This window comes from Anas acuta, chromosome 4 (assembly GCF_963932015.1).
Source record: "Anas acuta chromosome 4, bAnaAcu1.1, whole genome shotgun sequence".
Classification (NCBI taxonomy): Eukaryota; Metazoa; Chordata; class Aves; order Anseriformes; family Anatidae; genus Anas; species Anas acuta.
In genome coordinates, this window is record NC_088982.1 from 62,410,878 (window position 1) to 62,423,279 (window position 12,402).

The window sequence follows — 12,402 nt, forward strand, 5'->3', positions numbered from 1 at the left end:
CAACTAGAGGGAAGGTGATGAGAAAGCTGTTTCCCCTCCATTTTAAAGGCGACTCATACAATGACAGCCATCTCTCAAGGCAACTTGCATCAATTCAGTTCCCCTGGATCTGGGTCACATTTCTCTCAGGGTCACTTTGATCTGCGCAGGTGCAAAAACAGAGTAAGAGGAAAACAACCCAAATTGCAGATACCTTGTATTGCAATAGCATCCCTGGCAAGAAGTTCATTGACACTCTGGTTGAACTGCCAGGTTAAATCATGGATCCATAAAGGACAGCTTTGTACTGAGAGGTTCAAAGGCAATAAAGGGTGTTTATTAGGCAAGGTAATAAGGCATAGCTAGTGTCTGTGCCCTGTAATCTTTTCCATCTGGCATTTATGTGTTTCTACTGACAGCCTGGAGCTCAGCAGTGTTTGCAGAAGCTACTTCATTCTCTTCACCCAAGTGATTGTGCACCGTTGTGGCTCAGCAGCAGGGATGTCTGGATGCTGATACCAATCATTTTAGTTGACCCTAATGTCAGCATCAAAATCAGTGACATCAGTCCTTAGACAGAGAGAGAGAGAGAGAGAGAGAGAGAGAGAGAGAGAGGGAGAGAGAGAGAGAGAGAGGAAGAGGAGGAAAGAAGAAAAAAAAGCAATAGCACTTCTCAGTGTCTCTTTTATTCAGCCAAGATCATGTTCTTTTTAGTCTTGTGCCCTGCCCAAGGAAGAAACTAACTTTTGATGGAAAAAAAGATGTGGGTGTCTTAAGGAGATGAAGAGATCAAAGAAACCCTTCACAGAATGGATCAATAAAATTGCGTTTTGTCCCAGAATTAATTCTCAGGAAAAGGAACTTTTGTGGGCATAAGAATGGCATTACTATTTCAGGCCAAAGATCTCTGTTCTGACAGGGGGCACAAGCCAATGGTTAGGGAAAAGACAGAAGAAAGGAGGGTTTAAATGATTATTCTCTTTGTGTCATTTTTCTCAGGTGCCAAAATTTTAAGAACCCCCCAAACTGTTGGTTATATCTGCACCGTTCTATTTAACAACCACCCAGGCATAAATCCTCCACTGTCTTTCTGAACCACATTTACACTTCCCATAGTGTCCAGTGGCAAGGAGTTATGTCCTACACCAGTGTTGGTGTGGCAGCTGACAGCAGAGGTCTGTGTCCTAGCAGCCCGATTTTTGCCTTCCCTGGGAAAATACCCCAGGTTACCCTTGAGTTTCATGAACCATTTCAAGCCACAGCAAATTCCAACATGAAAATAAGTCACTGGAAAAATTCCAACCAAAAAGACATTCTAGGTGGGGGAAAATCAGTACGTCTAAATCCAGCTTTTATTTTAGATTTTATTTCTATACTATGTTGCAGCTCTGACTGCAGGTCCGTATGCTATTTTGGATACTAATATCCCAGTATTAATGAATATATTCTCTGCATCAATGAGGTCTTTGATAACATACCAACAATGGAACTATATGCTATTATGTTCACCATTGGTGATGAATCTTTTGAGCCATGTGTCAATCTAGGTCTGGTAAAATAGGCAGAGGACTACATACGAAGATTTTTTTTCCCAGGGATTGCTATTAAAAGTCCTCATCGGTTTAATAACAGGCTACAGAAGGAGGTGTGTTGTAGGCTCCTTTTAACTTTCAGTTCAGGTATCAATTCAGTAATGAACAGAGCAGTGGGCGTTGTTGAGAAATACAGTGTTCTCACTTCTGTGTGAGAGGCAAAGCATCAATAAGGTGCATAAAGGTTCCAAATTTCAATTCAAAGTTCCAGTAAATAAGCCTTAGCCTTCTACTGTAAATCAAGGTGATGAAGAGGCAAGTGTTGCAGCTTGATTCCCATGATAGCTATTTCTTTTTTCCTTTGACTTCAGGAAATGTCATCCTACTCTCTACACATTTGAAATATTTGCACTGTGGCCTGCAAGACATGTTTCAGGACTTACTAGAAGGCATATTTCATTTTCCTATTTCATTTTTCTTTTTTTTTTTTTCTTAGTCTTGGATAAACTGTTTGCTAATGGTTTGCTATTAATGTTTCAGATTGTATTTTATAAAACACTGCTCTGAGTCATAAAACTGAACAGCCAAGTTACAACTGTCTTTCATTAATATTAGCAATTAATATTAGCAATATTAATTTCATTAATATTAGCTAATATTAATTTATATTAGCTAATATTAATATTAGCTAATTAATAATTAATAATTAATATTAGCTAATATTAATTTCATTAATATTAGCAATATTATGCTATATAAATGAGAACAAGAAATAATAATAAATGAGATTCAAGAAAGATCCTCTTCCCAAGTCTCCTACTATTATTTCCACTTCTATCTACTCCATTTTTCTTTCTCAAAGTTCATTTCTAAAATAAAAACACACAAAAAACAAGTTCTGGCTGTGACTCTTCACTAGAAGTTGCTAGCTCTCTGAAATCCTTCATTTATTTTATTGGAATTACTTAAAGGGATTTATACAGGGAAAGCAAGAATCTCAAATCTAACCCGTTAATATCTTCTTTCCTTTGTGCTTAAGCTAGGGAGACTGTGGCAGATCTTTTCGCTTAAAGGTGGGTTGAGAGTAGGGAAAAGAATCTGCATTCTTTAAATGGTGTTTTAGTTCTAAGTGCTTCAGGATTTATCTTTGTGGCTGATCCAGGCTTTAAAAAAAGTTGTCAGTATTACTACTAACACTTTGAGCGGCCGTGCTGCTTTCATTGAGGCTGCCTCCAACAGGAAGATGTCACCAAACAGAAGAAATAGGCACACAGCCTGGCTCCTTATTTGCCAGTGAAGTGTAGCAGAAATGTGAAGTGACGTTCAGAGGACCAAGCCTAATGCACTAGTTCTGCAGAATAAGGCACCAATTCATCTGTAGAGGAGGCATAATCAAAGTGAAACAGCAGCTGATTTCTAAACAGGTGCTGGCTACAACCCTGTTGTGTACCTACCTGTAAATCGCTCAAGGCAGCTGTGGAGCCATCCTCGTGATCCAAGAGCACTTGCCCACGGAGACACACATCAGCTCTCCTCTCTTCTACATCTTCTTAAAAATCTGTCAAGTCCTGTGTGAAAATATCAGCTGTTACCTTGAATTACCGTTACCTCAGAGATGCTCCACTCATGTAAGCCCAATCTGAAGTGTATGAGTAGAAACATGGAAACTGATTGGCCAACCAAGTACTGTGTACTTACATTGTCTTATTCCAGAACTGCTCCCACAAACCTAGATTATGCTGTTCATTTCCCACATGTCTCCCTTTACATCTCCTCTCTGTGGCTGGACATGATCGGGAGGGATACGAGAGACAACCAAGAACAGGAGTGGCTCACTACATCCCTATTTTGGAGTTAAGAATGCAGAGGACAGATACAAGTGAGGGTCTAATTTTACACCGTGAACTACATTCCCAGCTGATGTTGAGAGTGTTAATGAAATCTACTTCTAGCCATAATCCAAGATGTTGACCCAGACCACTGACAACAAAAGGAAGAAATGTATAAGGAGGTGGAAACATGCCAGTGGATAGTGAACATGGCTCATCACTGAAATTCTGATGATGCACCTGTGTCATAGGCAGGCCTGTATCAACAGAAAAGAAACAAATAAACAAAACAAACAAAAAATCCCGCTCTCTATAAAGCATCCTACCTCCTCTAGCAGTTAAATAATGCACAGCAGATTATTATGTCTTAACTGTCCTCAAGGTCTCCTCAGCTAAGCTATTTGATGCTATCTTTAGATGCTGTACTCTTGGAAACCACAGGAGATGAATGTTAGTCCGTGCAAAGGCCATATCACTTAGAAGATTATTTTTCAGAAATCCTTTAGAAATTATTTGAGACCGTTGAGGAAAACGTGGAGATTTTTACCAGGAAAACTTCTATGATAAGTCTTCCAAAAGTGACATGACACAAGAACACTAAACGGTTTCCAGATCATCACTAGATTGTTTTCCCTCATGCCTCTGGCAGATAGAGAAAATACGATGTTTGATTGCTTTCAAAGCTTATGAATCCAGGTCTGTTCAGCATCTCTGAGTAGAACATCCCCTGTTCCCTTTATATGAAGTGTTGTACAGACAAACAACAAGCCAGAAGCTCCAAATAACGTGAAACTGTAGGAGATTTCCTGAGTCATCAGAAGTAGTCAAGCACCTGAATTAACACAGACATTAGATGGCAGTTTTATCTTCAGACATTACCTTTGCTGGCTACCTTTTTCTAGCCTCCAGTTGTAGAGATCCCAGTGGAAAAGTTTGCAATATTTTTTGAAATCTGAATGTCCAAATCTCTTCCCACGACTCCGTTTAAGCCTCAGCCAGTCCAGCTTCCTGGAGGAAGAAAAGCAAGAAATAGGCACACACCCATTTGTCTGAAGATGAAAATTCATTTTGCCAGAGACAGAATTAGTTCATATGAGATTAAGAAATTGGAACTCGCCAAGCTTGTAAGCTGTTAAATAGGAATTAAATCCCTTTATTTAAACACCTACAAGAACAGCCCAGTATGTGCCAAGGGCTCTTCTCTTCCTGTCAAACCCTGGAGCTACCCTCAGCTGGTTGATCAGCATGTCACCAACAATGCACATGATGCACTGGAATGCAGCACCTAAACACAATCCAGGTCTCATGAAAAGACAGTATATTTAAAGGAAGCTTCCAGGCAGTAGCAAAATTTATTCTGTCCTCCTGGCTTATGGGGAAAGCCTTCAATATATTTACAAGGACACACGGGGAGTAACACAGTTGCATGGCTGTAAGCGTGGTGCTTTGCTTCCTCCTCTAAAACTATTTTTAAGACAGTCTCTAAACTTCAATTTGCTGTACTAACTTGCCAGTGTTCTGTTTCCATTAGCACAGCCACTGACTAACTCACCTGGGAAGCGTCTGATCTGAATCATCTACTGTTTGCTCCATGGCCAGATCCAACAGCAGCAGAAAACGGCTCTTGGTGACAACTCAGGCAGGCAGAATCTACAGCAAGGTGAGAAAGAACAGAGAATGAAAGACCACACACAACGTGCCCTTCTTTAAAGAGCAACATTTTAATGTCCTTTTACAGATGCGCATCTTCCTTCGGAAGAAAAAGATGTAAACCGAGAAAGAACTGTAATGCTTCAGTTCCTAAAGCAGCACATCCAATGTAACCCAGTTTTTGTGACACCTGTAAATGTCATTAATATTGCAAATTAGCAAGTTTAATTATAGGAACAGGTGGATTACGGTATGCTATAACTTTATTTCTCAGCTTGCCTCTGATCATTCCTAAACAAAAATGTTGTGGGTAATTCTGTAGATATTACACAAAGTGACATGATTAAAAGGAAAAAGGTAATTAAAAAGTCTGTATACAATAAAATAGGTACTTAATTGTACAGTATACCTTAATGAAAAAATTATTATTCATAAATTTAATCAGCCTGTAATTTGCCTCCAAGGCACCTAATTAAAATAATGGTAATGAAATCTTGGCACAGTGAGACAGATACTCAGAACCCAACAGCTTCCAGCGGGAGGGGGGGAAGACTCCTTGTTGCATCTGCCAGGCACCTCTGAAAATCTGGCCACCTCACTTACGTGAACCAGTACAAAGCTGTGAGGCATGCCCCCAAGAGGGCTTTTAATGCAGTTATTGCATTTATAGGTACTCTATAGGTGCAACGTGTCAAAACCTGACCTTGTCACCTTTAGGCTGAGTGAGGGAAGGAAAGAGTAAAACGTGATCGCCTCCAAGATACGAAATCTGCCAAATTCTGCCAGTTCTGTTGCCCTAAAGCACACCGTCTGCTGCCGTAGTCTGGAGATGGTGCTAGCACTGTGGTTAAGAGTCAGCCCCGGGTACGTGGGTTTGGATTTATGGGGTATCAGATGAGCTGGGCCAAGAAGCCTGCTCACTGATGGCTCTGCTTGAATCTAGCTGCATTACTGTTTTTCTAAAAGGAAAATACTGTTCACAGAGGACAAAGGGCTTTCTGTCAAGTTGTGGAAGGGACTCTGTTTTGAAAAGGTAGAGAAACAGCAGCAGTGAGGTCAGCTTGTAGAGGAGTAGGGTCACAGTGCAGGGGTCCATGAACTAGTTTGTTCATTTTAGCGTTTCAGTTGCATTTTTTTGCCTCATCCCTCAAGTCATGCTGAACACAAAAGGGGTTTTGCCCATACAGGACTTTAACAGATCTAAGTCGTTTCCCAAAAACTCTTTTCACTGAAGGATCCTACCCTTGTGCCCATTGGTATGACTGCTCAGCCTGGTTTATCCTGCAAGTGATGACTGCTTTACACTTCTCAGTCCCATTCGGGACAACGGGGTGTTCGAAGGGCTGATGTAGGAGAGGCAATCTTCAAATGCACTGTTGCCATAACAGAGTTAGAGATTTCTCTAATTTTCCTTCAAAAGGCTTGAGATTATTGTTCTGCTGATTTATACAATTTTTTGCTCTGGCAGTTCTCCCACAAAGTCACTGAATTTATGTCGCCGTAAAACAGTTGCACGTAGCACTGTGTGTGTGTTCCTCTGTTAGCGTAGTTTTAAGCTTCATAAAACACTGATCTCGCAAGTGTGGAAACAGTCAGTTGTTCAGCTGGAATAAACCACAGCAACAGTTGTTATCAGGAGCTAAATTTATTTACCTTAGCTAAGAATTGTGGCATAAGTGATCTTCTCATGTTACCTGCAATGTCTCTTATCTACTGACCTTCAAGAATAGGAAGACTTTGTCTGGCAAAAGTTTATTTCATGCCGTAATTTTCTCGATTGCCTTTTTCCATTTCCAGACTCAGAATATTTGTCAGTCTTATCTAGTACTACTAATGCCTTCTACAAGATGATATCATCAATAACAGATAAGGACGACTAGCAATTATTTTCCCTTTCTTTCAAATGTGAAGCATGTGATTCCTTGTTGCCTAGTCCTGCAGAGCAGATATATAAGAAGGTAGGGTAAATATAAAATAAATGTGGCTGCTCTGGGGAACACTCAAATCTTCATCTGTGAACAAGGATTTTCCTATCTCCTTTATGTGCCAATCAAAATGGCAACAAAAACAACACAATCCTTTTCCTCACACAAGTCGGTTTATTTTCCTCATCTGCCCTACTACAATACTGCAAACCAAATTCACAATTTGTTTTTTTGTAGACATAGCTCTGACATGATCATTCTTTGTTCTGCAGGTGATGTCATATGATCTCACATTAACAAAGACCTGCAGAGGTCTTTCTGCCCAAATTCTAGAAGCGTACAAATGTGTGAAACATCCCTGAAGACAGTCTGAGCTTTCAGAAGGGGTGAAAGGGAAATGAAGCTGTCACACGAGGCAGCTTCCCATTAGCCTCCAGTGAAAAGTCAACCCATATCTCTGTATTTCACACGCACAAACAGATGGCCGAACTCCAGCTGAGTCACAGCTTTTCTTTTTTTAAAAAAAGATTAAAAGCAGGATATTGATATCTCCAGCTGCACAAAGGTAAAACTGGGGGTAAAACTGACCGGGTAAAACCTGCCCATACTCTTCTGCTGCAGCAGGATGCACCCTGACAGAAAGGACATAACTCCTCAAAACTCTGGACTTAATTCTCAGTTAAGCTTAGACACCTCACTCTCTCCATCTACCTCAATGCAGAGAACATACATTGCTTTATTTATAAATAAACCAGAAATACAAGCCCTATAATCCTTATTCACCTTATTTTCCGGACAAAAGTGAGGACTTGTTCCCCTTTAAGCTGTGGTTTTGTACCTTAAAAGAATCAACCAGGGCCTTCAGTCCCTTCTAAAGTAAGACAAAACTTTTCTAATGGTTTTTGGAGTCGTTTCTTTTCTTTTTTTTTTTTCTCCATAGTTTGGGGTTCTGTGTTACACGGGAAGCCTGTAAGACTCACACATGAAGCTATTTTTTACTCTTAGTCCGATAGATCAAGGACAACCTGTCAAATAACCAAGGGAATGGAATAACACAGGCTCACCTGAGGATGACTCGAAGCATGTGTTTAGCTTGTTAATGCCACAGTGTGCAACAAAGACCCACATCTGAAAAATGAAATGCACAGAAAGCAAGATAAGCAAAATAAACACTGCAGCTTTTCAAGTACCTGTTAGTAATATACTTTCAAAACAAGCTGACTGCTTCAAGTGTAGAGGAACTTTCATGAGCTTGCTCATGGAACCCTTTGCCAGAACTCAACAGATAAAAATCTGCACTTAATCATTTTAGGACAGTGTCATGCTGGACTACTCCGAGATGAAATTGAAATGTTGCAGGTTGTTGGCCTTTCTTTACAAGTTTGAACACTGCACTATCAAAAAGACAACATCTAGCCCTCCCACACTAGTTCTGGTAAAAAACAAACATGGAGATGCCACAGAGCATTTTGCTAACTCAAAACCAGCATGCTAAGATCCCGTTTGGAAGACAGCACAGTTGGGGGCAAACATCATGCTCCCACATTGCAAGAAAGCTAAAAGAGTTAAGATGCTGACTATAATATGGAAACACAGGAAAGGAGTAAGGTAGTATGAGTGGGGAACAAACAACCAAATTACACAGTTGCTTTGTGTGGTGGTTTTACCGTGCTGGGCAGCTAAACCCCACAACTGCTCTCTCACTCCCTCTCTTTTAGATGAGGAGGGGGAGAAGTAAAGCAAAGAACAACTCACGGGTTGAGATAAGGATAATTTAACTAAAGGGAAATAAAAAGGGAAAGGGAAAAATAAAAAGAAGGGAGGAAAACAAACAAATACAATAAATGAAGGCTATATGGAAGTCCAGAGGAAAGAATTTACTCTCTACTTCCCACAAATGAGCGATGATTGACCACGTCCCTGAAGCAGGGCCTCAACGCATATAGCCGGTGTTCAAGAGGAAGACCGACATTTTCCCAACGAGAGCCCACCCCTCCCCTCTTCTTCCTGTTTCCACCTTTTATTGCTGAGTGTGACACCACATGGTATGGAATATCCCTTTGGTTGGTCTAGGTCAGCTGCCCTAGTGATGTTTCTCTCCTCACTTTTTGCCCACCCCCTAGGAGGGTTAGAGAAAGGCCTAATACTGTGCCACTGCTGCTCAGCAGTAGACACAACACTGGTGTGATAACACTGCTGTTCCAGCTACAAGTGCAGAGTACGGCACTGTATGGGCTGCCGCCGGGAAAGTTAACATCCCAGCCAGACCCAGTACAACCTCCACCCCTTATTCCATAACATTTGCGTCACACTCTGATCCCCATACTTTAGCATACAAGCATTCTCATCATTATTCCTTGTCCTTTAACAGGACAAGGATTTAACAGGACAGGATTAATAGGCAGGTGTATCTTTTCATTCCATAGGTCTTTCTTGGAAAATGTTCATAAGAACTGTTGATGATTAGGTCTTCATCTGCCAAAGTGGCCACTCAAGGCAGGTGGAGTTGGATGTCTGGACACCAGCACCAGCTTAGCTCAAGTCCTTGTTGCACTGCCCGGCTCCTTGCAAAGTTGACCTGTCGTTGATCCTACAGCATCTTCCTACAACATATAACTTAGATTACAGGTTAGTTTTCTCTCATTGTCAAATCTCCTTGAGGCACACACTTGATACCCCCATTCTTTTGCATGACCCACCAGGTATACCCTGGTCCTTGGGCGAAGACAATCCCATGAGTGTGTTTGCCTTTTCCCAAGGCAGGAGCAACCCACACTGCCTTCCCCATCCACCTTCCTACATGCACTATGGGAACTTTAGCTCCTTTCACAGTGTGTAGGGGTTTTGTTTCGGCAGGACCAGCACGGCTGTCAGACCTCCTATTGTTAACTAGCCAAGTGGCTTCTGGTAGATTTGTGTCCCACTGTTTCCACCTCCAAGCACCTAATGCTCCTAACATAGTCTTTAACAGGCCATTGTACCTCTCAACCTTCCCAGAGGCTTGTGGGTGATAAGGGATGTGGTACATCCACTCACTACCATGCCTCTTTGCCCAGGAGTGTGGTGTAAATGCCTGAAGTAACTAGGAAAATAAAACTAACATTCACATTTTTAAGGAAAAGGTACAGCTTTGAAGAGGCTTTCAGGGTAGGGCATAACTGCATTATCTGAGCATTCCCTAGGCTCCCAACCTTAGATGCTATCGCGCTGGGGAAACTTGGTGTGCTAGCTCTAAGGAACACCACGGAGCGTAGAGTGGAGTGGAGACACCACGGCTAGGCTCTGTAATCAGGTGGGGCCTCGATTGTTCTTGTGCACAAAGCTGCACTTTTTGCCACCCTAAGCCAAAGACCTGTCATGTTTTGACAAATGCTGTACCCTAGTGTACTTTTTGCTCATTATAATATCATTATAATACCAAAACACACCTCCATCCCAAAAGCTACCCGCCTCCAAGGTGCGACCACCCCTCACTGAGCATGCGCCCTGAATTTCTCGGAGCCTATTACTTTAAACGGAAACGGGAAAACTTTACACCAATCATAACTAAGATATGCTTGACTAGAGCCACTCAAGCTCCACCTAAAAGATAGAAAATAATACAAATTGGCCCAAGAGAGAGGGGATGTTAGGGAAGATACCATCGTCAGGGGAGATACCATCCCAAGGACATACAACATCCTTAGGACCTCCTGACTCCTGGGATCAGTCGACGGGCTGAGCCTCTCTTCCCCCCCCATTGGGACGCCTTTGGGTGAGATCTGAATATTTGCTTATAAATCTCTATAGAGTCTTTGATCCTTTTAACGCGTTTATTTCTAGGCTGCGCACCTGTAACACCTAGAACACCTGTAACACCTAGAACCCCTAGAACCCACACCTAGAACCCACACCTAGAACCCACACCTAGAACCCACACCTAGAACCCACACCTAGAACCCACACCTAGAACCCACACCTAGAACCCACACCTAGAACCCACACCTAGAACCCACACCTAGAACCCACACCTAGAACACCTGTAACACCTGTGTATTTCATGCATACTAGCTTGCTTTTGCAGATAGTCACTATCACCGGCAATCCAAAAGAACCTGATTATCTGTTGCTGTAATAAACCATACTCGATTGCATTGTGATAGCTCTCATTAATGCAACTAGGGTGAGGGTGGTTATCCGTGATAGTTCAGTGTTCTGAATCTAAACAGACCCCCAGACGGTTAATGCATTGTTGGTGAATGTCCGAACGGACCCCCAGTTTTGGTGAATGTCCGACTGGTTCAGTACTCTGAATCCAAACGGGCCCATGACGGTTAATCAGCTACACCCCTTTAACGCGACAAGGAGGTAACAAGATCGTTTTGGAAATGACTCCCATTGTCAGACTCAATTCTCTCTGGTGTACCATGACGCCACAATACTTGTCTTTCCAGGCCCAAGATAGTGTTTCGGGCTGTGGCATGGTTTACGGGGTATGTTTCCAGACACCCAGTAGTTGCTTCTACCATGGTGAGTACGTACCGTTTGCCTTGGCGGGTTTCTGGGAGTGGTCCAATATAGTCAATTTGCCAGGCCTCACCATATTGAAACCCTAGCCATCTCCCCCTGTTCCAGGGAGATTTTACCTTCATGGCTTTCTTGATTGCAGCACAGGTCTCACACTCATGGGTAACCTGTGTGATGGCCTCAATGGTCAAGTCCACCCCTCGATCACGAGCCCATCTGTAAGTGGCATCCCTCCCCAGATGTCCTGATGTTTCATGGGCCCACTGAGCTACAAACAGCTCACCCTTACGTTCCCAGTCTAGGTCCCCCTGAGCCACTTCAATTTTCGAAGCTCAATCTACTTCTTCATTGTTCTGATGTTCTTCAGTAGCGTGACTCTTGGGCATGTGGGCATCTACATGACGTACTTTAACATCCAGGTTTTCTACCCGGGCAGCAATGTCTTGCCACACGGTAGCAGCCCAGATAGGTTTACCTCTGCGCTGCCAGTTGCTCTTTTTCCATTGCTGCAGCCACCCCCACAGAGCATTTGCCACCATCCATGAGTCAGTATAAAGATACAATGCTGGCCATTTTTCTCTTTCAGCGATCTCTAGGGCTAGTTGTATGGCTTTTACTTCTGCGTACTGACTTGACTCACCTTCTCCTTCCATGGCCTCCACAACTCGTCATATGGGATTCCACACAGCAGCTTTCCATTTCCGATGGCTCCCTACCACACAGCAGGATCCATCAGTAAACAACGCATACTGCTTTCTGTCTTCTGGCAACTCATTGTATGGTGGTGCCTCTTCAGCACGGGTTACCTCTTCTGTTGGCACTCCGAAATCTCTGCCTTCCGGCCAGTCCATAATCTCTTCCAGGATTCCTGGGTGGTTGGGTTTTCCCATTCGAGCCCGCTGTGTAATTAGCGCTATCCACTTACTCCATGTAGCATCAGTTGCATGGTGTGTAGTGGGAGTTTTCTCTTTGAACATCCAA

General features: G+C 42.5%; 1 protein-coding gene across 1 annotated transcript in view; it reads right to left on the reverse strand.

Annotated features, from left to right (window-relative positions):
• The window catches only part of LOC137855324 (maestro heat-like repeat-containing protein family member 2B), a 79,741-nt gene that overhangs the window by 19,010 nt on the left and 48,329 nt on the right, over positions 1 to 12,402 (reverse strand). The window contains exons 10-13 of the mRNA XM_068679362.1: positions 7,980 to 8,043; positions 4,893 to 4,990; positions 3,210 to 4,348; positions 2,966 to 3,079 (exon numbers count right to left, since the gene is read on the reverse strand). The gene's annotated coding sequence lies outside the window, so the exon portion shown is untranslated. The remainder of the gene's footprint in view (positions 1 to 2,965; positions 3,080 to 3,209; positions 4,349 to 4,892; positions 4,991 to 7,979; positions 8,044 to 12,402) is intronic.